This window comes from Phyllobates terribilis, unplaced genomic scaffold, assembly GCF_046119375.1.
Source record: "Phyllobates terribilis strain yellow unplaced genomic scaffold, ASM4611937v1 Scaffold_1__5_contigs__length_1240528914, whole genome shotgun sequence".
Classification (NCBI taxonomy): Eukaryota; Metazoa; Chordata; class Amphibia; order Anura; family Dendrobatidae; genus Phyllobates; species Phyllobates terribilis.
Window position 1 is genome coordinate 169,189,507 of NW_027362761.1, and position 22,929 is coordinate 169,212,435.

A 22,929-nucleotide genomic window follows, 5' to 3' on the forward strand; every position below is an offset into this window, starting at 1 on the left:
CTGAACACTTTGCTAACGACTGTAAAATCCCTATTAAGTGTTTGGAGTATGACAGTGAGTACCATGTACAAGCGCTCCATCCATCCCAATCTAACAATGCACAGCTTATGCCTTCCCCCACCACAAGGCAAGGCGGGGAGGATGCTAATCAAACAGTGAGTCCTATCACAATATCTTCAGGGGAAATGCTCACCCCCACACCTTTGGCACCTGTAGTGGTGTTACAGAGGTCTCTGGGAGAAGAGCCAATGGACTCATAGTATCTTCTCTTGAGAACAATGTGAAGATACCCCTACCCACTTTAGCTGAATGCAACTAGATACTATGCAACAGAGAGGAGATCCCAACTCCAGGGACTGCACTCCATCACCCTCATCTAAAGACTTTGGCAAACAAGATACCAGCTCTTGACAACAGCGCGAATATCCTGATTCTATTCGGCAGAGATATTCTGTGGCTAAACAAGGTACATCAGCAAATCAACAGGCCACATGACGCTCCATTTGCTCAATGCTTTGATCTAGGCTGGGTTATTATAGTAGTAGAGTGGTACTTGGTTACATTTACAACCAAGTAAAACAATTTTATGTCTACGTCAGCAATAAAGTAGAGCGCATCAGAAGCTTTTCTATTCCGGAACAGTGGCACTGCGTCTTAACTGACCTGAACCCAGCTGACTGAGGGACAAGATTCACAGCCACGTCTAAGCTCAATGACGACATGTGGCTGTCGCCTCCAAGTCTCTTATACAAGGATTTTAGTTCAAAGGACATCAACAACACTTATGAGTCTGACAAAGAGATCAGACTAATCATCTCTACTCACTACGCTTCCGTGTTGCCAAAATCTAAACTAAGATCTCACCACTTTGATCGCTTCTCAAGATGGTCAGCTGTTGTGCAGGCCATAGCTCGTCTTGTTCACATCTCATTCCTTTGCCAGTGACAAATCATTAGTGTTGTGTCTGTTATATGTGTAGAGGACACCCTACTGTTGTTGACACAGGCATACTGAGCAATTCTTCATCCGATGCGTGCAACAAGAATAATATGGTAACGAGATTGACAGTATCAGGGTGCCAGCCTGTCCAAGAACAGTTCACTGCTTGAATTGAACCCAGTGGTCGATCATCACGGACTATTAGGCTATGTGCCCACGATGCAGAAATGCTCCAGATTTTTTCCTGAGCATTTCTGCATCTCCCTGGCAGAGAAAACACATGTGGATTTTACATGCGTTTTTCTGCCAGGGACAAGCGTATGTCCCGAGTTTTTCAAATGCGATTTCGCATGCGGGTTGTCAAGCTCTTTTCCAATCGATTTTAGCATCACTTGGAAAAGAGCTTGCAACCGGCATGGATTTATATAGTGTGACCAAGTTAATAGTAAAAGAATGATAAAAAATAAACATTATACTCACCTTCCGATGGCCTACGGTCTCCTTCTCCAGTGCGTCCGGTGTGTTGGGCGGCTCCCGGTAGTCTAAAAGGACCTTCCATGTAATCATTTAGTCATGTGACAGGTCACGCGACCGCCAATGTCAGTGGTCACGTGACCTGTCACATGACTAAATGACGTCATGGAAGTTCCTTTTAGACCATAACGAGCCGTCAGGGAGCCAGGACACATTGCTAAGGAGACCGGGGGCCATCAGAAGGTGAGTATAATGGTATATTTTTTATTTTAAATTATTTTTTTACAGGTACTATAGTACCTGGGTCTGGAGGAGAGTCTCTCCTCCAGACCCGGGTAGCATCCGCACATTGAATCGCTTAATATCCGCATGTGCACATGTAGTGATGCGGATATTATGCGATTCAATGCAAGTCAATGGCGGCGAAAACACCGCGATTACGCAATATTAATTGTAGTGCTGCGGAATTTTCCGCAAAGATGGGAACATTGCAGACCTTCTGCCAAGCTTTTTTTAAGCGTTTGCGCGGCAGAATTGCCGCTGCGGAAATATTTTAAAAACGCATCGTGGGCACACAGCCTTAAAGGTGGGTGGTCATATAGAGAAGTCTGATCTATGTGATAAGGAGCAGAATCCTATGATCATTCCGGGTCGGCACTACAATGCTACGCTATTGATCCGTCACTATCATGAACGAGTGCAGCTGGCCTCTGGTTCATGGGGATGAAGAGAGATGTCTCCTCAGTGCTCCATAAATGCATTAAGTGTCAAAAATTAAGAGGAATACACCAGCATCAACAGATGGCAAATCTTCCGGCAGATCGGCTAAACACAGTCCAGCCATTAACATACGTTGGCGTACATGTGTTTGGCTCATGGTCGGTGGTTACAAGACGGACCCGTGGTGGAGCCGCAAACAGTAAGAGGTGGGCCATGCTGTTCACTTGTCTTAGCATCTGAGCAATTCACATTGAGGTAATTGAATCCATGGATTCCTCTTGCTTCATCAATGCTCTCAGAAGATTCTTTTCTATCCACGGACCTGCCAACCAGCTCAGATCTGACTGTGGGACTAACTTTTTTAACACGGAGGGTCCATACGTATATCAAAACTAATTAATACTTCTAAATAGAATTGATGAGCGAGCACTAAAATGCTCGGGTACTCGTTGCTCGGGTTGAGCAAATTGGAATACTCGGGTACTCGACCCGAGCAACGAGCCCAATGTAAGTCTATGGGAAACCTGAGCATTTTTCAGGCGGCTCCCCCCGGCGGTCTGCAGAGTGCCTAAAAATTTCCCAAATCGATGGGAACAGTGCTCAAATGACATGGGAACAGCATGGGGAAGACCCCTGGAAGCATTTCTGACTCCCAGGTCACTGCTGGTAACAACTTTGTCAGGGTATTACGCCACTTTTACGGATTCACAATAAAACATACAAAAACAAAACCAAAATGGATTTTCCTGGGAAATATATTAATAAACATCCTTTCCAGGGTAATGACTTGTATATAAGGCAAAATAAATGACCAAAACCAAAAATACTCCTCCACACCTTGGGCTATGTTCACATGTAGCGTTTTTGATGCATTTTTGCACTTTTACATTGCTTTCAACAAAAACAAATGCATTCACTAGGAAATGTCATTTGAACATTTTACAACCTTATCTGGCCATGTAGTGTGTGACACATCATCAGACACATGCATACAGTGCTGAAAAGACAGGGGAACAGCATGGGGAAGACCTCTGGAAGCATTTCTGACTCCCAGGTCACTGCCTAAAAGTGTGCCCATCATAAGTGATCCTTGGTTCATGTAAAGATGCTTCCCGCCATGCAACTGTCATTGCAGACTTGCAACAATCACCGTCCACGTCCTTGTCCCAGTGCAGCGTTCAGTTGTCCCCACCCCATTCCTTGGAATGCAAGCACAAATATGCAGCCACCCACCCACAGGCTGCAATACTATACTTCCAAATTTTTGACAGCTGCTTGCACTTTAAATGTGGTCTTTTAGGCTCGTGGAGGCGGAAGCTTTTCATAACCTCATACCGGTGGTGGCCGGGTGTCCATACTCGGTCCCCAGCCGCCACTGTTTTTCCCGGTGTCGTCTCCACTTTCCATAAGCACGGGTCCCACGACATTACCCGTGCTCTCCCCAGTGCACTTACTGGGAAGGACCGCCTACGCACAAACACGTGGAGAGGTGAATGTGGCCAGGGACGGAGCCAGTCCACAGCTTTTTTTTCTGAGAGTTGTATTTAGCTCGGTGAAAGGACTGGCATAAAGGTAAACTGTCACCAGGTTCCGCCCATTGTCACACACGACCATGCCTGGCTGTATGTTCAGCGGTGAGAGCCACAGATCAGGCTGCTGTGTTACAGCTTTCAACAAATCTGCAGTGCTGGGCAGTTTGTCAATTAAGCATGTTATCTTCTGCACAGCCTGTTGTCGCTTGGCCAAGGCAGTGCTGCAGTACTGTCAGATTGTGACTGATGTGGTCATTTCGGAGATGGAGGAGGAGGTGCAGGAGCTGAACAATGTGATTACATTGAGGTTAAATTGGTGACGCTGTTTTTTATACTAAAGAAAGATCCCATTGTTTTGGTTTTTTTACGTTATTTTTTAAGACAAATGCATTCACCGGGAAATGTCATTTTAACATTTTACAACCTTATCTGGCAATATGATGTGTGATATATCATCAGACACATCCTGTTTTATTTATGATGGAGGGACTCTGAATGTCATAAAGCCTATTTTTATAGGGCCATCAGACGGCCCTTACTATTCTTAAAAGGCCAGCAGTCGGCCCTCACTATTGTTAGAGAGCCATCAGCCGGCTATGCTTTGTTGTTCCCATTATTAACAAGTGGGTCTCCTATACTATTATTGCGTATCCAGTGACTGCAAGGGCTGCCAAAAATTTGGACGCAACCCAATACCCCTTTGAAGAGACATAGAGGAGGGTCTCAGTAAAAAAAAATATTCCCATTACAAAGGAGCGGGTCTCCTATAGTGGTAATGCCCATGCTGTGACTGCAAGGGCTGCCAAAGTTTGGGAAAAACACCACTAAGAATTTAGAAACACCCTAGAGCAGGGCCACAGTAACGACAAATTCCATTTAGGATTGAGAGAGTCTACTATACAGTTATAGGATATGCAGTGAGTCCAACGGCTGACCAATTTTAGGAAAAATCTCACTAAGAATTTAAAGACACACATAGCAGGGCCACAGTAACAAGGTACGACATGTTCCCATTAGAAAGGAGAGTGACTGCTTTACAGTTATAGGGTATGCAGTGAGTCCAATGGCTGACCAATTTTAGGAAAAACAACATTAAGAATTTAAAGACACATAGAGCCGGGCCACAGTAACTACAAATTCCCATTAGAAAGGAGAGAGTCTGCTATACTGTTATAGGGTATGCAGTAAGTCCAACGGCTGACCAGTTTTAGGAAGAACTCCACTAAGAGTTTAAAGACACATAGAGCAGGGCCACAGTAACAAGGTGCGACATGTTCCCATTAGAAAGGAGAGAGTCTGCTATACAGTTATAGGGTATGCAGTGAGTCCAATGCAACGCCCACCCTGACCAATTGGGGGATACTCGGAGCCAGGTCAGTGTAGGTGTCGCGGGGCTGCAGTCGTGGCCTAGACCCGTTCCATGCCCATGGCTGTCACATAAAAAAAATTGGGCTTCTTTTAGGATGAGTGGTTGTTCGACTACGCCACCTGTGGTTTCTGGTGAAGGCCACCAGCGCTGCAACAGTCCTCTGAGGCTGGTGTTTTGGGCAGCTCGGGTGGTACTACTCCCCACAGGCGGAGTAGGCCTCAGGGCAGTGCTTGATGAAACTGTGTGGAGGTATGGTGGGTGCAGTGCCGCGCAGGAATAAACAAGTGGAGGCGGTGAATGAAGTCATCCGGGTCTTTACTCACTTTAGATGAACTTTCAGCCGCAAAGCTTCTCTCTGCTACCCACAGCATACTGCGACCACCGGGAAGGAGGTTCAGCACTTCCCAGGTAGATCAGGAGCACCTGTCAAGACCCCGTCAGTGTGTTCCTCTCCTTCTCCTTCTCCTCCCGCTTGTGTTCCTCTCTGGGATCCACTAAGCCGCCGGGCTTTTCCAACAGTGACGTGAATTACACAGTCAGATATCGGGAGCCGGTCACCCCTCTTGCAGCAGGAATCCCTCTGGCTAAGCCAGAGTGAAGAATGTGTAGAGCCCAAGGGATGGGGAGAACTCGGCGCTCGGGCCTTGTTGGTAGTTTCAGGGGATGTCGTGGTAGTCATTTCCCGGGCCCGTACTCTGGCCTCTCTTTTAAAAGGGTGGATAATGATATAAAAGTTTGTGACGCCACCTGTGGTGTCTGGTGAGGATCACCAGCGCTGCGGCAGCCCACTGAGGCCGGTGTTAGGGCAGCTTGCGTGGTATAGCTCCCCACAGGTTGAGCTAGGCCTCAGGGCAGCATAGTAGAAGGGATGCAGGACAGGTGGGACCCAGACGGGTCAGAGCAAGAACAGGGACAGACACGATAGTCACTTCAGTACCTTTTACTGATGGAAATGCAGGCACATCCCGGGCACTGTAGGGTGAAGGGTGCATTTCAGGATCCTCCCCAGTGAGCGGGTATAGGGCCTCCTGTTTCTTGCCTTTGTGTACTAAGTTTCTGACCTGCCTGGAGCTAGGCCTAACTTTATCTCTGTCCTGCACCGGCTGACTTTGTAGGGCCTTCTCTTGGAGTATGCGCTCCCAGGTTGCGGGGCCTCCGTGACTCCTGACTCTGTTACGTATCAGCTCTTGGGTGATCCTGGGACCTGAAGTCTTCCAGGGGTCTCCGGTTGTCTCTACGGGGGGATATACGACCCTGTAGATGCGGACCCGGTGTCCGTTATATGTTTTCTGGGGTGAGCTTGTACAGCTCCTCTGCCCCCAATGCTACTCACTCCTCTAGCCTTCGGCCTACTCTTACGGCGTCGGCACACCTTAAGCTCTAACTGAGCTCTCTCTACACTGAGCTCAACTCTGTATTCAGACCTGCACTTGCTGAACTCTCCAGAGGAACTGACTGCCTAGCTCCACTTTCCCTATTTATATCCCTAACGGGCTCCCTCTGGTGGTCTGAGGTGGAAGGTGGAGGTGTGTGTATGCTATGAGGGCCTCTTGTGGAGGAATCCGTTCATGCACCCCTCAAGCACAGCAGGGGTGCCACATTCCCCCCTAGATAAGCTCAGCACTCCCGGGCTGAAGTACATTTTATAATAATGAACAATAACAATCTTCCCTTTATGGGAGGCACTTGCTTAAATGTTACCTAACAAATCATTATAAGTAACAATTAGATATATACAATAAGCAACCTCAGAATCCAAGTCTCTTTTGGTGAGGTTCCCTAATAGGATGTCCATCTCACAGGGCAGAGTACTCGGTAGCTTGAGGGACCTGTCCCAAACCCTCAACGTTGGCCCTAGGGTGGCTGCAGGGCATGGAGATCCTGAGTTGGACCTCCAGTAGAGCCACTCCAGACACGTTTTTCTTCTGAGGTCACCAAAAGGGGGCACTCCAGGGAGTGCAAATATTTACAAGAAGCAATTTTTGGGCTGCACATAGTCCTCAGCCACAAAGTTCTTTATGCAACTAGGGAAGGGTCCATATCACTTAAATTGTCCATTAGAAGGCAAAACAGAAGTTAATACACATTCATAAAAATACACAATACTATGCACTATTATACAATACCCCAGGGGTAACTATCTACACTTGTCAGAAGTTTATCTATTTTACTCCGTGTATCTGACAGGGATCTGACCTTTGGTACTATGTATGGACCTGCGTGGTACTGGAATGCGTGAGGCACTAGTATTTGCACTACCTCCCATTCTGTCAGTACTAGGTGTGGAGGGGCTGCTAGACTGCCTTGGCCTCTCTGCGGGATTGGCAAGCATACCATTAGCTGGGCCTTCCTGCTCTGCTTCAGCCGGGGATCCTTCTTGAGCAGGCTCTTCTGGGGCACCTACAGGTTCTTCTTGCTGTGGGTAGAAGGTGATTACAGGTATGATTACTGCACCTCCTAGTTGGGGCCAATCTGCTGGGAAATCTCCTAAGTCAGTGTGTATTACTGCTTCTTTAGGTTCCTCCGGTACGGTGAGAGGCACTTCTTCTTGGGGCTTTAGCGGACCTGGACACAACTTCAGATGGTCCCTGGATACTGTTGCAGTCATTCTTCCTCCGTCTCTACTAATTATGCAGGTTTTCTTATTATCAAACCTTGAGTTTAACACAGTGTAGGGTTCTCTCTCCCACTGGTCATCAAGTTTGTGGTTTCTTCTCTTCCTTTTCAACACTACTTCACCAGGTGTAAAGGGTTCTGCTGGCGCGCTTTTGTTGTAGTGGGCCTCCTGCTTGTCCTTCACCCGAGTGAGACTGTCTTTGACACAGGCTTGTACTCTTCTGTACTGCTCTTGTCTGGTCTTGTCCCAGTCCTCAGTGGTCACATCCACTTCTGGTTCTACAACACCAAGCTCCAGGTCCATGGGCAGCTTTCCTGGTCTTGCCCGTATGAGATATGCTGGAGTGCAGTTGGTGGAACTTACTGGTATGTGATTGTACAGATCTACTAGGTCAGGTAGTAGGTCTGGCCACTGGTTTCTCTCCTCAAGTGGTATGGTCTTCAGCAGGTCGATGATGATGTTATTCATCTTTTCGCAGAGACCATTGGTTTGTGGGTGGTACGGTGTAGTTCTTATCTTCTTACACCCGTAGAGATGGCAGAATTCCTTGAACAACTCAGCCTCAAAGGCCGGGCCTTGGTCCGTCAGCACCTGCTCAGGGTATCCATGGGGTCTGCAGAAACACGCCTGAAACGTTTTTGCTGCTGTCTCTGCCATCAGGTCCTTGACGGGGGCGACCACCAGGAACCTGGAATAGTGATCCACCATGGTCAGAGCATAGGAGTACCCTGACCTGCTGGGTGCCAGCTTGACATGGTCCAGGGCCACGATTTCCAGGGGTCGAGTTGTCTTGATGTGTTGCAGTGGTGCCTTCTGGCTGCTGTAGTCTTTTCTTCTGAGGCTACAGGGTCCACAGTTTCGGCACCACCGCTCAATGGAGCTGCGCATTCCTACCCAGTAGAATCGACACTTCAGCTCTAGCTTCTTCCAGTCAAAGTGCCCCGCCTGATCGTGGTAGGCCTCCAACACCATTTGGATGTCTGTCTTGGGGACCACTATCTGCCATCCCATCTCATGGGTTTTTGGATTGACGTACCTCCGGCACAGCTTCTCACGGTAGATAAACAGCCGGCTTCTCTCTTTCCACAGCTGCTTTGCTTGCAGAGACGCTTCCTTTTCCAGGGAGGAACCTTCTTGGGTTATCAGCTCCTTAATACGGCTGACAACCGGATCACTGTCCTGGGTCTCTTTCCAGCTGTGGTGAGGCAAAGGGTTTAACGTCTTCCCATGCTGCCTCCTGAAGGCTCGTTGCTCGTGGATCATCCCATTCCGGTGAAAGGCAGGTAGCTCAATCTCCTCCAGGTCATCCACTTCTTCTGTGTCTAACTGGTGAGGCAACCTGGACAAGGCATCGGCGTTGGCATTCTTGCGGCCTGCCCGGTATTTAATTGTGAATTGGTAGTTTGACAGCCGAGCCATCCATCGCTGCTCCAAGGCTCCTAACTTGGCTGTTTCAAGATGGGTCAAGGGGTTGTTATCAGTGAAGGCAGTGAACTTACTGGAGGCTATATAGTGCTTGAACCGTTCAGTGATGGCCCAGACCAGGGCCAGGAACTCCAATTTGAAGCTGCTATAGTTCTCTGGGTTCCTCTCGGTGGGGCGGAGCTTCCTGCTTACGTATGCGATCACTTTCTCTTGGCCATCCTGCTTCTGACTTAGGACAGCACACAGCCCTTCGTTGCTGGCTTCAGTATACAACAGGAACGGTTGGCTGTAGTCAGGATAGACTAGGATCTCGTCCCCTGTCAGGATCTCCTTCATCTCCTGAAATGACTAAGCTTGCTCCTTACCCCAGTGGAATCGGGGATTTCTGCCTTTGGGGGACTGTCCTACCAGGAGGTCTTGCAGAGGGGCTGCTTTCTTAGTGTAGTCTTTTACAAACCTCCAGTAGTATCCTACTAGTCCCAGGAACTGACTCACCTCCTTGAGGTTCTTCGGCTCCAGCCACTTCTGGATGGCAGTGACCTTTTCCGGGTCTGGTGCTACCCCTTCTGGACTGACAATGTGCTTCAGGTACTGTACCTTTTTCTTGAGCAGGTGGCACTTTGAGGGCTTCAGCTTCATCCCGTACCGGGACAGTGACTCAAATACCTCTGCCAGGTGCTTCAAGTGGTCATCATACATCTTGGAGTACACTATCATGTCGTCCAGGTATAGTAACACAGTCTCGAAGTTGCGGTGTCCCAGGCTGCACTCCATCAATCTCTGGAACATTCCGGGGGCATTGCAGAGTCCAAGCGGCATACTGTTGAACTCGCAGAGTCCCATCGGCGTGGTGAAAGCCGTCTTCTCCCCATCCTCCTCAGCCACAGCTACTTGCCAGCACCCACTAGTGAGGTCAAGGGTGGAAAAGTAATTTGCAGACTTTAAGGCAGCCAGGTATTCCTCTATACGTGGTAAAGGATATGCATCTTTATGTGTAATGCGATTTACTTGTCTGTAATCTACACACATTCTCATGCTTCCATCCTTTTTCCTGACTAGAACTAGGGGAGCTGCCCAGGGACTACAACTATCCCTTACTACCCCTGCCTTCTTCATGTCGTGCAACATCTCCTTGGCCTTCTGGTAGTGTGCTGGTGGTATAGGCCTATAACGTTCTTTGATGGGTGGATGGTCACCTGTGGGGATATGGTGTTGAACCCCCTTAATCTTCCCAAAGCCAAGTGGGTGCTTACTGAACACCTGCGCGTATTTCTGAACCACCCTGTGTATACCCTGTTTCTGATGGGCAGGAGTGGTGTCTGTCCCAACATGGAGCTGTTGATACCAATCCTCCACCTGGGTTGCAGGATCATTATCCTCCACTTCGTCTGGTGAGGTTAAGGACTCCGCCGTGTGAATGGAGTTGTTATTTACAGCATGTAACTTGGCAACAGTGGCATAGCGTGGTAATCTGACCTCATCTTCCCCATAGTTGAGAAGACGGACGGGCACCCTCCCATTGCGTACATCCACTACCCCTCTGGCAGTTAAGAGTGTAGGTCTGTGTTCGGAGCTAAGGGGTTCTACTACCGCCTGGTAGCCCTGTCCTTTAAGAATTGTTATTGCTGCTCTACACCAGAAAAGCATTTCACTCATTGGGGGAATCACAATGGGTATGGGGTCTGTTACCCGTACATTACCAATTTCACCACCTGTTAACTTTACTTGCTGCTGGTACATCAGGGCTCGGATCTCCTTCTGCAGCGCCCTCCTCTGCCCTGGTCTGGCAGTGTCAGCTATCTGTTGGAGCAAGAACACAACTTCTCCCAAACAGTTACCAACAATATTAGTGCCAAGTACCATATACAAATTGGTATCATCAGGATTAGTCTCTACTACAATTAGTCCCTGGTCCTTCAGTTCCACTCTCCCCACCTTCACTGCCACATCCTTAACCCCGATTAGGTTAAGGGGATGCCGTTTGTGGCATAAACAGAAAGATTTGGAGCTGGCGGGCGTAGATCGTCCATGGACCAGAACCTTCTGTAGAGGACGTCAGGCATGATGGTTACCTGAGATCCTGTGTCCAGCAGAGCATGTGTCGGGATGCCGTCCAGCACAATGGACAGGAAAGGTCTTCCTCCCACGAACCTGTTGTACCAGTCTGAAGAGCCTGGGGAATTTACTCCTGGGTGTCGGCCCTCGGCCCCAGGGTTTTCTTGTTTAAAGGACAGCTCTGGATGGTGTGGCCGGACTTGTGGCAGCGGTGGCAGACAGGGTCCCTCGGTGGACGGCGCGGGTCACTTATCCTCCCAGGGGGTGGCATTGTCCTCTTCCTCCTTCTTATCCAGGGGACATCCTCAGGGCTGTCGGCTAGCAGGATCTTTCCTTCCTCCTCGTGCTCCGTCCGCAGCTGCAGGGCACTCAGTACAGTGGTCAGGGTTTTGCTCAGCTGACACACTTCAGAGCGCCGGCTGTCCAGCTCACTAGGGGACGTCGCTTGCACCTTGGCTTCAGCAGCCACCGGGGAAAAGGTGGATGCTCCAGGTACTGGGTTGGCCCCACCTTGGTAACATTGGAAGGGAGTTGTTTCCAGGGGCTGCAGTCCTTTTATAGCCATGTCCTTAAGGGTGTCAAAGGTGGCATCTGGATGATCCAGGGACCACCAATGCACTGTCCTGCTCTCCTCTTGGGACCTCAGTCCCCGGATCAACTGTTCCTTCAGCATTTTATTTTCATCATTGATGCTGGTTGGACTAACCTGTTTCAGAGCCCGCAGGGCCCCTTGTAGACGCCAGGCATAGTCCCGAACACTGTCCTCCGGTTGCTGAGAGCAGTTGTAGAACCTCATCCAGAGGTCTGTCTCAATACGATTTTCAAAGACAGTCTGTAACTTTTTAAAGATTGTGGACACTGACTCCTGGTCTGCGGCCGACCAGGTTTCTACTTCTCGTTCCGCAGCACCAGTCAATTGTCCTAATACAACGGCAGCTCTTTGCTTGCCTGTCATAGAGTACATGTCCAGAATACCGCATATTTTCCGCTTAAATCCAGACAGGGTATCTGGTTTGCCGCTGTACTGGGGGAGCCACTTCGCTCCCGGGATATACGGTAGGGCCATGGGGATGATAGGGGTTACAGGCGCTGCTGGTGGAGCAGCTGCTTTGGCCTGCTCGGCGTCAGGCGCAGGTTGAACATCAGGGCCGTTAAGCGGTATTCCGGCGTCGTGCTGTTCCTCGGAAATTCTGGCGCCCGCCTAGTGAACCGTGGCCTACCATCTTTTCTTTTCTTCCGGTAGGCCTCAGCTCCGCAGGTGACGGTCTTCTTCAGGACCTTGCGTCGTTTGCGTCCTACGTCAGAGCATTCAGCAACGCTCCTTCCAGTACCTGGCGCTTCCTGGTTTGACGTCGAGGCGTGGGGCGTGTCGGGGGCTTCGCACGCATTTACAGGTACGCCTCTAAATTTCCCGCGGTTACGCCCTTCTTCCCGCTCGGCGGCCCAACAATGGCGGCAATCTTCACCACAGTGAAACACACAGTTTTTGATTAAAGGCGCACAGTACCCGGTGGCAATGGGCATAACACTCTGTTGTTGCAGCGGGCACGCGATTCTGTTCATGATGCCAAGAAAGAGAGATGTAGAGCCCAGGGGATGGGGAGGACTCCGTGCCCGGACCTTGTTGGTAGTTTCAGGGGATGTCGCGGTAGTCGGCTCCCGGGCCCGTACTCTGGGCCTCTCTTTTAAAAGGGTGGATAATGATATAATAGTTTGTGACGCCACCTGTGGTGTCTGGTGAGGATCACCAGCGCTGCGTCAGCCCACTGAGGCCAGTGTTAGGGCAGCTTGCGTGCATAGCTCCCCACAGGTGGAGCTAGGCCTCAGGGCAGCGTAGGAGAAGGGATGCAGGACAGGTGGGACCCAGACGGGTCAGAGCAAGAACAGGGACAGGCACGATAGTCACTTCAGTACCTTTTACTGATGGAAATGCAGGCACATCCCTGGCACTATAGGGTGAAGGGTGCATTTCAGGATCCTCCCCAGTGAGCGGGTATAGGGCCTCCTGTTTCTTGCCTTTGTGTACTAAGTTTCTGACCTGCCTGGAGCTAGGCCTAACTTTATCGCTGTCCTGCACAGGCTGACTTTGTGGAAGGGCCTTCTCTTGGAGTACGCGCTCCCAGGTTGCGGGGGGATATACGACCCTGTAGACGCGGACTCGGTGTCCGGTATATATTTTCTGGGGTGAGCTTGCACAGCTCCTCTGCCCCCAATGCTACTCACTCCTCTAGCCTTCAGCCTACTCGAGGCCCTCCCTAGGCTATACACACTAGCGGCTGCATGCCGCGCTTCACCGCTTTTACGGCGTCGGCATACCTTAAGCTCTAACTGAGCTCTCTCTAGACTGAGCTTGACTCTGTATTCAGACCTGCACTTGCTGAACTCTCCAGAGGAACTGACTGCCTAGCTCCACCTTCCCTATTTATATCCCTAACGGGCTCCCTCTGGTGGTCTGAGGTGGAAGGTGGAGGTGTGTGTATGCTATGAGGGCCTCTTGTGGAGGAATCCGTTCATGCACCTCTCTAGGATCTGTGGCACTCAAGCGCAGCAGGGGCGCCACAAATACAGGTGGCGACTCCGCTTCGTCCGTATCCCCCTGGGATCCTTTTGCCTGTGGAGCCTATCTCCTCTGCTCCCCTCCAAGGCCTTTTTAGGACAGGACCCTGACTGGGTAGAGACAGTGGTTAACTCTGACCCGCTCCTCATCTCAAGGCCAGAGTACGAGGACCGGAAATCTTCAGCCAGCTACAGACTCTTGCTGGACCCTGACAGAAGACCACAATCAAAGACCTTGAACTTAAGATGGACATAGATTATATATGAAATTATTAAGTGCTTCCTGTAAGTGTGTCCTCCACCCTCACCCACTACATGGTTCCCCCTATCTTTGGTTCCCCCCATCTCCTCTATCCCGGGCCGGGGCAGCACCCTGGTGCATTTAGGCCCCCTATAGGACAGGAGTGGTGTAGTGTTGAGTGTGAATTGGGGTCCTGAGTGATGCCCCATCCTTACCTGGAAGAGGAGATACCACAGCTCAATCTGAGGTGCAGTACCCCTGTGGCGACTGAACCCTCAGGGGTGCCACATTCCCCCCCGGTGAAACACAGCACGTCCGCGGGCTGCAATAGAGTAAAGAGTTGGTACAGACATTCACATTTTTTTTTGTAAACAGTATAACAATCTTCCCTTTATGGGAGGCTTGGATACTTTAACGTTGAATGATATATAAATATAGTATAAATATAGAAAACATCAAAGAGACATTATGCATGTAGACAGCTCGGTAGAAAACATTGCAGAAAAGTGTCAGTTCAGCAGCATGAGGGACCTGCCCAAAACCCTCAACGTAGGCCCTGGGGTGGCTACAGGGCATGGAGATCCTGAGTTGGACCTCCAGTAGAGCCACACCAGACAGGTTTTGTTTCTGAGGTCTGAGGTAGAAGTGGTTTTGCATAAAACCAATAGGGAGCACCTAAATAGGTGCAAACTATATACAAAATTAGTCTGTCACATGCTTAGTGTCCGCAGGGACAAATGTCTCTTTCAACTAAATCCGGGTGCAGCAAAACTTGAAAAACAAATAACAGTTCATACAAAAAGGGGGAGTTGCATCTCCCGGGGCTGATCAAAAGTGGTGTCCCCACCGGGGAAATGGCTCATCTTTCCCGACGGAGCCTGACCGGTCCTCTGTAGGTAGGTGCGTGGGGGCATCCTCCTTGAATACCCTGTGGACCTCCAGGGCATACCACCCACGCTCCCCGTGGTGGCGGGTGTAAGATACCAAATCGCCCGGGTAGAAGTTCCGGCCAGGATCGCCCTGCTCCAGCCGCGGTTCGACGTCCCGCCGGTTGACAAACACGTCCCGGTTGAACTGTGGGCTGCGGATGAAACCCATCCTGCCACCTGGTGGAAGCGCACGATAACGCCTTCTTCCCGGGGGCTTGGACGAGTGGCCTCCGCCTGACGGGCCTGCATTTTGGCAGCCTTGGCGCGCACCTCCAGGCGTTCGAAACGGATCCTCCTGTCTTACCGCTCCTTTTCGAGCTGGAGGAGCTCCTTGCGGCAAGTCTCATCCCGCCTACGCGCTTCGGCCTGAGTCTCCCGGGGGAAACCCATCAGGTCGCCCCCCGGTTGTCCCAGGCAATCTCTTTGGCCGCTTGACAGGTGACCGGAGGTGCGGATAGCGGCAGTAACAGGGGCTGCTGCGGGCCTTCTGTCGGTGCGGACCAGTCCGGGTTGGGGCAGGTGTTCACCCATGTAAGTGCAGGGTTCCCCGGTTTGGGAGTCAGGAGGCATAGCTGGTCTCCGGCAGTGGCGGTGGCTCGGGTCTCGGCCTCCAGAGCCAGTAGTTGCTCCCATACGATGGCGCCCGGGGATAGGGGTGCCAGCAGGATATCTAGGAGGGCTTCGGTGCGTCCCGTGCCCGGGATAGGGGTTTCAGCCTTACCCGCACTTGGACTGGACAGGGCCTCCTGGGCTTCCTCCGCCTGGGCTGGAGCCTCACTTGTCAGGCGAAATGAGCTCTGGCGGTGGGCCTTGATCCTCCGCAGCACCTCTTCTCTCCATTCTGCGGCGGCCAGTCGTTGGGCCTCTTCGACACTCCGGGTCAGTTCCTGCATTTCACCACGGAGGAACTCGGCCTCCTCTGCGGTCAGGTGGATCCCTCCATAGTGAGGGAGGTAGCAGCAGGTGGGCCATCAACGGAGGACATCTCCTTTGCTGCTTCCATCTTTGCTGCTGGGTGCGGTCTGTTCCTCCTCCTTTTGGGGCGGTTCCAGGGCGGCTGGCTGACGGGCACTCCTTGGGACATCCCATCCGTCTTGACGGACACTACTATGCGGACTGTCTCTGCTGGAGGGGGCGGTCTGCACTTTTGGCGCCATTGGGGAGCCAGGCCCATGATGGGAGGTCTTATGTTGCTGTTGTTTTTGCATATAATGGTGTCCGTTCTTCTTGGGCGGGTGAAACATTGAGTGTACTATGACAGTCTTTTTGTGAAAAGGCGCACAGTACCCGTCGGCAATGGGGATTAACTTCTTCCGTTGCTGCGGGCACGCAATCCTGCCAACTACGCCAAGTTGCGACGCCCTCCCTGAGCAATCGGGGGATACTCGGAGCCGGGTCAGTGTAGGTGTCGCGGCATGAGTCGTGGCCTAGACCCGTTCCGTGCCCAGGGCTGTCACATAAAAAGAATTGGGCTTCTTTTAGGATGAGTGGTTGTTCGACTACGCCACCTGTGGTTTCTGGTGAAGGCCACCAGCGCTGCAACAGTCCTCTGAGGCTGGTGTTTTCGGCAGCTCGGTTGGTACTACTCCCCACAGGCGGAGTAGGCTTCAGGGCAGTGCTTGATGAAACTGTGTGGAGGTATGGTGGGTGCAGTGCCGCGCTGGAATAAACAAGCGGAGATGGTGAGTGAAGTCATCCGGGTCTTTACTCACTTTAGATGAACTTTCAGCCGCAAAGCTTCTCTCTGCTACACACGGCATACTGCGACCATCGGGAAGGGGGTTCAGCACTTCCCAAGTAGATCAGGAGCACCTGTCAGTGTGTTCCTCTCCTTCTCCTTCTCCTCCCGCTTGTGTTCCTCCCTGGGATCCACTAAGCCGCCGGGCTTTTCCAACAGTGACGTGAAGTACACAGTCAGATATCGGGGCCGGTCACCCCTCTTGCAGCAGGAATCCCTCTGGCTAAGCCATAATGCAGAATATAGGTGGCGACTCCGCTCCGTCCGTATCCCCCTGGGATCCTTTTGCCTGTGGAGCCTATCTCCTCTGCTCCCCTCCAAGGCCTTCTTAGGACAGGACCCTCACCGGGTAGAGACAGTGGTTAACTCTGACCCGCTCCTCGTCTCAAGGCCAGAGTACGAGGACCGCAAATCTTCAGCCAGCTACAGACTCTTGCTGGACCCTGACAGAAGACCACAATCAAAGACCTTGAACTTAAAATGGCCGTAGATTATATATGAAATTATTAAGTGCTTCCTGTAAGTGTGTCCTCCACCCTCACCCACTACATGGTTCCCCCTATCTTTAGTTCCCCCCCATCTCCTCTATCCCGGGCCAGGGCAGCACCCTGATGCATTTAGGCCCCCTACAGGGACAGGAGTGGTGTAGTATTGAGTGTGAAGTGGGGTCCTGAGCGATGCTCCATCCTTACCTGGAAGAGGAGATACCACACCTTAATAGGAGGTGCAGTACCCCCGTGGCGACTGAACCCTCAGGGGCGCCACACCAACGGCTGACCAATTTTAGGAAAAACCCCACTAAGAATTTAAAGACACATAGAGCAGAGCCACAGTAACAAGGTACGACATGTTACCATTAGAAAAGAGAGGGTCTGCTATACAGTTATATGGTATGCAGTGAGTCCAAAGGCTGACCAATTTTAGGAAAAACCCCACTAAGAATTTAAAGACATATAGAGCAGGGCCACAGTAACTCCAAATTCCATTTAGAAAGGAGAAAGTCTGCTATACAGTTATAGGGTATGTGATGCGCCCCCTGGGCCGTGGGGTACTCGGCAGCCGGGCCTCTGGTTGCTGGGGGGATATCACGGTAGCTGGCCCGGTCCGTGACCCAGGGCGGTCAGTAAAAGGGGGGATAGTTTATAGGGGATTTGGAAAGTGTTCGTGACGCCACCTGTGGAGTGCGCCTAAGGGGTGCCGCCGCTGCGGAGCAGTCCTCTGAAGCTGGTGTTACGGCAGCAGGGATGGTGTGGCTCTCCACAGGTAGAGCTAGCTCCCGGGCAGCATGGGGTGTAATGGATGGTGGTGCAGCGGAGAGACGGCAGGACGTTCCCGGAGGAAAGACGGAAACTCACACGGGGGTAAGCTTCAGTACCTTTACTGGTGATGGTGCAGGCACGGTCCAGGGTACTCTGGACGAAGGGCGCACTTTTGGACTCTCCCCAGTGAGCGGGTATAGGGCCTCCTGATCTGTGGTTTTACTCGCTAAGCTTCTGACCTGCCTGGAGCTAGGCCTAGCTTGGTTTCTGTCTCTCTTTGTACCTGCTGACCTGGTGGTAGGGCCTTCTCTTGGAGATCACTCTCCCTGGATGCTGGGGCCTCCGTGACTCCTAGCCCTGGTACTGTAATCAGCATTTGGTGAACCTGGGACCTGTAGTCCTCCAGGGGTTCCGGTGGTTCTTACTGGGTGTAAAGGGTCCCTGTAGCCGCGGACCCGGTATATATATCGGGGTGAGCCTGGTATGCTCCTCTGCCCCCTCACTACTTCATCCTTCTCCTCTCGCCTTCGGCCCACTAAGGGCCCTCACTAGGACTTCACACGTGCTGTAGGCCTCGGCTCGCCTAAGCACAGCAGCCAGCTTGATGCCTCTTCACTGCTCTCTGAGCGTCAGCACGCTCTCTCTCTGACTGAGAGACTAACTACTCACTCACTCACTCACTCTAACTCTGACTGCACAACTCACTGAGCTGCCTGGCTCCACCCTGCTGGTCTGATGTGGTAGGTTGGAGATGTGTGATTGTGTGAGGGCCTCTGGTGGAGAAGTCCATCCATGCACCCTTCTGGTTCTGTGGCACCAATGCGCAGCAGGGCGCCACATCCCCCCCTAGTAAAACTCAGTACTCCTGGACAGAAGCATTTTTCTCAAAACAGGTTAAACAATAACAATAATAATTATAATAGCAACAACAAATATAATAATAGCAATGAAGTTACAGCAAGTCCCATAACCTGGTGTCCATTTCACCTATGAAGGAACATGAGGGACCCACCTGAAACCCTCAACGTAGGCCCTGGGTGTGGCTACAGGGCATAGGTGATCCAGGTGCTGGACCACGTTTTCCGCCACGCCAAATGGGTTTTTGTTGCGTGGTCACTTAATGGGCACTCCAGGGAGTGCAACTATGTATAGTGTCAGGAAAAACACTTGGTCAGACCTTGCAGCCCTCTGGCACCCCCTTATCCTGCTGGTCAAACACGGTATTGACCAAGGATAAACACGGGCGGAGCTGCTCTAATTTATGTCGACTATTGTGGCACGTGATGTGACAGGACGTATATATACCACAAGTTCCTTCCAGGAATGTATATATACCTCCGTCCAGCCACCCTCAAACCACAGTATCACATAAATACTGGTATACTGCCACCACCGATCGCTTAACAGGTGGATCGGGTACCCGTTAGGTAACGTGAATTAGCAGGTGAGGAACGTGTTTGCTCGACATAGGACAAGAAGAACAAAGCTGGTAAATAATAATGATTTACTCCCGAAAGTGGGCAGTGTTTACAAAAGATATACAAGATATTATAAAAGAGACAATTTACATATATGCATAAAACAGTTATTAAAATAAAAGGGGTAAATAATAGCAAAACCTGCGCCATCAGGTGATGGTCTCAGATTCTGTGGGGGGACGGCTCCCCGGAAATTAGGTGTGATTCCTCCACGCAGCAAGGAGTGCATGCGTCTGACGTCCCGGGTAAGAATGAAGTAAAATGGCCATTCTGGTTTTTAGTAAAGGGGCCAAAACACTAGGAGACACCCATGTTGTTTACCTCACACGGGGGCTTGGTTTTGTGAACCCACCCAGCTGCATAAGACATAACAATCCTTCAGATTTCATATCTTGGTATGGGGGTGTCCCACCTCCAAGATTGAGACATCATGTTTGCCGTCACCAATATTCATGAAGATGGATATCAAATATGATATCTCTATGATGCTCAGAAGCTCAGAACCCATTTCCCAGGTTCCTGGTGGCCTCCCAGCCATGGAAACCACACCATCATAATTGGAAAAAGGTGAACATCTCAAAAATGTGGTCCCTGTGTTTATGACAGTCATGTGCATTATTAAAATCGACATTAAAAGTTTGTACAGTTAGAAAATAGGATTGGAGGGAAAATCCAGGGAATACCAGTATGCTTGCTGACGTTTTATGGCGGTAATAAAAATTCCTGGTTTGGGGGGAAGCCAGAGTGAGTTCTATGTAGCCTCTTCCAAATGAGCAGGGGGTGGAGATTTAAGACATCTCTCATTTTTAAAACTAGGACAAAAATACATTTTGCCTGACACCTCCCCCTTTTTAGACTGCGCTATGGAGGTAGGACCTTCTGGTACTCCTCCAAAATCTCTGGAGGTTCCCCTCGATGGGACAGCCCATCGGCATTGCCATGCTCGCTGCTTTTGCGGTGTTGAACAGTAAAGTCGTACTGTTGGAGGGTGAGGCTCCAGCGTAACAACCTTACGTTGGCATGGGACATGGTGTGCAGCCAACTCAGGGGGTTGTCGTCAGTCACGACAGTGAAGGGGCGCCCGTACAAGTAAGGCTGTAAACAGTAGAGGGCCCATACAATGGCCAGGCACTCCTTCTCTATCGTGGAATAGGCCACTTCCCTCGACAGCAGTTTCCGGATTAGGTACAACACGGGTTGTTCTTGCTTCCCCGAGTCGACCTGGCTGAGTACAGCACCAAGGCCAAACTCACTGGCGTCTGTCTGTACGAAGATTGGCCGTGTGCCGTCGATTGCCTTTAGCACAGGAGAGCTGCTCAGGGCAGTCTTCAAAGACCTCGCATTCATCTGTCCATTTGACTGAATGGGGTAAGCTCCTCCTGGTGAGGTCTGTCAAGGTCTACGCAAGGCTACTATAGTCTTGTACAAAGCGTCTATAGTACCCTGCGGTGCCTAAGAATGACTGCACCTGCTTATTGATCCTGGGGGTGGGCCAGGACACGAGGTCGTGGACCTTGTTCATGCCTATCTGGCTCTTTCCTGGCTCGATGGTCAAGCCCGCCTGCTGAATGCGCCCGAGCACCTGCTGCAGATGCTCGAGGTGATCCTCCCAGGTGGGACTGAAGATGGCAATGTCATCCAGGTACGCCACTGCGTACCTCTCCAGTCCCTGGAGCAGGTGGTTGACCATTCGCTGGAAAGTGGCAGGGGCATTTTTCATGCCAAAAGGCATGACCGTGGAGTCATACAATCCGAAGGGGGTGATAAAGGCGGACTTCTCCTGGGCCCCGGGGCTCAAGGGAATCTGCCAATATCTCCGACTCAGATCCATAATGGAGAGATAGCTTGCGCTGGCTAACCGCTCCAGCAGCTCCTCAATGCGTGGCATTGGTTGTGCGTCAGAGGCGGTGATAGCGTTGAGTCCCCTGTAGTCCACACAGAACCGGGTGGTCCGGTCCTTCTTTGGTACCAGGACTAAAGGTGAGGCCCACGAGCTTATGGACCGCTTAATCAGCCCCAACTTCAGCATCTCCTCGACCTCCTGGCGCATGACATGCTGCACCTCGTCGGAGATTCGATAGGCTGTCCGCCGGAGTCGGGCATGATTCCCGGTGTCCACTTCTTGGACCGCCACCTCAGTCCTGTCAGGCAGGTTGGTGAACACTACTTGGAAGGGTTTCAGCACTACTCGCATCTGAGACCTCTGGTCTGCTGATAGCAAGGTGCTTATCTCTACATCCTCTAGGGACCCGCTGTCCTTTGCTTGGGCCAGCATGTCCAAGAGGGGGCCGTCCTCCATAACCTCGGGAAGGTTGCAGACCGGTAGGATGCAGGCTCCACATTCTTGATGAGCCTTCATCATATTAATGTGAAAAGCCTTCCGCCTACCCCGCGCGTGGTCAAGAGTGATCACGTAGGTGACCGGATTGAGCTGTTGGTGAATGACGTACGGGCCTTCCCAGGCCGCCTGAAGCTTGTCCTTTGGTACGGGGACCAGCACCCACACCTTCTGACCCACCTGGTAGGTCCGCTCTCGGGCGTACTGGTGGTACCAATGCTTCTGGTCAGCCTGGGCTTGCGCCATGTTGTCATGCTCCAACTGCATCAAGGTCTGCATCTTGTCACGGAAGCGCATGACATACTCCACAATGGACACTCCTGGGGAGCTCGGCTCTTCTTCCCAGAATTCCCTTATCAACCCAAGGGGTCCTCGGACACGCCTGCCATACAGGAGCTCAAAGGGGGAGAACCCCGTCAAGGCCTGTGGAACCTCTCTGTAAGCAAATAACAGGTGTGGGAGGTAACACACCCAGTCGCATCCCTGGGTCTCAACCAGCATTTTTAACATCTGTTTGAGGGTACCGTTGAATCGCTCACACAAACCATTGGTTTGGGGATGATACGCGCTCGATACCAGATGCTGCACCTGCATTTTCTTACATAGGGCCTCCATTAAGCGAGACATGAACTGGGTCCCCTGGTCGGTATGCATCTCCCTGGGAAAGCCTACTCTCGAAAATATGGCCAAGAGGGCGTCCGCCACCTTATCCTCCCTAATTGAGGACAGGGCTACTGCCTCCGGATACCGGGTAGCATATTCTACCACGGTAAGGATTAAACGTTTTCCAGAGCTGCGGGGTATGGCTAGCGGTCCCACAATGTCCACAGCAATCCTCTGGATAGGCTCCTCTATCACTGTCAAAGAGATCAGGGGGGCTTTGGGAGCCGGCCCTGACTTTACCACTCTTTAACACGTGGTACAGGAGCGACAGTAGTTCACCACATCTGTCCTCATTTTGGGCCGATAAAAGTGGTGAGACAGCCGGGCCTTGGTTTTGCTGACCCCCAAGTGTCCAGCGAGTGGATTTTCATGTGCAATCTGCAAAAACTCATCCCTGAATTGGTAGCGGACGACCAGCTGTCTTTCCCTCAGCCACTCCTGTTGGGGTGTACAGGGAACTGTCTTCCAGTACAACCTCCCTTGGTCTCAGAATACCCTCTCCTTATCCGACTCGGAGGTGGGTTTCTCAGCAAGGCTCCTTAACATCTCTAGGCTAGCATCTGAGTGCAGAGCTTCCTGAAACTCCTGGCTGGAGG